The sequence below is a fragment of the Aotus nancymaae genome, unplaced genomic scaffold, assembly GCF_030222135.1.
Source record: "Aotus nancymaae isolate 86718 unplaced genomic scaffold, 86718_ANA_hifiasm-v0.15.2.pri h1tg000015l_0, whole genome shotgun sequence".
Taxonomy (NCBI): domain Eukaryota; kingdom Metazoa; phylum Chordata; class Mammalia; order Primates; family Aotidae; genus Aotus; species Aotus nancymaae.
Genome location: NW_026988426.1, coordinates 9,958,329 through 9,960,141, shown reverse-complemented (window position 1 = coordinate 9,960,141; position 1,813 = coordinate 9,958,329). Strand labels below are relative to the sequence as shown.

The following is a 1,813-nucleotide window of genomic DNA, read 5'->3' as shown; positions in this document are numbered from 1 at the left end:
TATCAAGAGCGAAACTCCGTCTCAAAAAAAAAAAAAAAAATTAGCTGGGTGTGGTGGCACGCACCTGTAGTCCCAGCTACTTGGGAGGCTGAGGCAGAAGAATCGCTTGAACCCAGGAGGTAGAGGTTGCAGTGAGCTGAGATCATCGCACCACTGCACTCCAGCCTGGCGAAAGAGTGAGACTCTGTCAAAAAAAATAAGAGCTTTCCTCTCCACCAGACCGCTGCTGAGCCTCCATCATGGATACCAACCGTGTGCAGCCTATCAAGTTGGCCAGGGTCACCAAAGTCCTGGGCAGGAACGGTTCTCAAGGACAGTCCTGAGACTGTCATGTCGCAGGTGCGCGTGGAATTTATGGACGACACGAGCCGCTCCATCATCCGCAATGTAAAAGGCCCCGTGCGCGAGGGAGACGTGCTGACCCTGTTGGAGTCTGAGCGAGAGGCCCGGAGGTTGCGCTGAGTTTGGCTGCACGCTGGGTTTTGGATGTCGGATTCAACCACTTGAGATGGAAATGGTGTGTCACAATCTGGTCCTTTATTTTGTGCTGCCACACGTAAATTGAGATGGACCTTTAAATAAAGCGTTTGTGATACAAAAGAGAGAGAGAGAGAGAAAAGAGAAGGCGAGGGGAGGGGAAGGGAGGGGCAGGCAGGGCATGGCGGCTCATGCCTGTAATGCCAACACTTTGGGAGGCCAAGGTGGGTGGATCACCTGAGGTCAGGGGTACGAGACCAGCCTGACCAACATGGTGAAACCCTGTCTCTACTAAAAATACAAAAATTAGCCAGGCGTGGTGGTGGGTGTCTATAATCCCAGCTACTTGGGAGGCTGAGGCAGGAGAATTGCTTGAACCTGGGAGGTGGAGATTGCAGTAAGCCGAGATCACCCCATTGCACTCCAGTCTGGCTGACAGAGCAAAACTCTGTCAAAAAGAAAAGAAAAGAAAAAAACAGAATAGAAACCATACCTCCCCAGACTTCTCACTCCCAGATCTAATCAATCATCAGAGGCCCTCCTTATCTCTGGCAGCTCCACAAACCAGCCTCCAGGCACCTACTCCCACCCTACTGCACCCTTGCTCTAGACCCCAAGCTTTCTTTTTTCTTTTTTTTTTTTTTTGAGATGGAGTTTCGCTCTTGTTACCCAGACTGGAGTGCAATGAAGCGATCTCGGCTCACCGCAACCTCCGCCTCCTGGGTTCAGGCAATTCTGCTGCCTCAGCCTCCTGAGTAGCTGGGATTACAGGCACGCGCCACCATGCCCAGCTAATTTTTTGTATTTTTAGTAAAGACAGGGTTTCACAATGTTGACCAGGATGGTCTCGATCTCTTGACTTCGTGATCCACCCACCTCGGCCTCCCAAAGTGCTGGGATTACAGGCGTGAGCCACCGCGCCCGGCCCGTGACCCCAAGCTTTCTATGTGCAAATCTATGCTGCCACATCTCATACCCGGCAGTGGTTCCCATTTGTCTCCTGGCTACACCCCACACTCCAGCCACTTCTGGAATCTGCAGTTCCACCTCTCATCCCTCCCTTCCCTGTGGTGCTGCTTGGGTGCTCCTCTAGGCCTCTGGGCCTCTGCATAGCTGGTCCTGGCTCCGCTCTTTGCCTGGGCTACACTTACTAGTCCTGTAAGAGTCAAAGCCTTCTCTGCCCCATAGGTCTAGATCGTGCCATAACATCCAATGTTCACCTCCACCTTACTGGAATTGCTTGTCTGTCCTGTCCCCAAGTAGAAGGTAAGTTAAATTGGTCTTGTAAGCAGGGGCCTGGCACACAGAGGGCGCTCAACATTATGTGTGTTGCATG

At 52.1% G+C, this 1,813-nt stretch overlaps 1 pseudogene; it reads left to right on the top strand.

The window, feature by feature from the left end:
* Positions 1-239: 239 nt before the first annotated feature.
* On the top strand, positions 240-462 carry LOC110568566 (small ribosomal subunit protein eS28-like; annotated as a pseudogene).
* Positions 463-1,813: the final 1,351 nt, after the last annotated feature.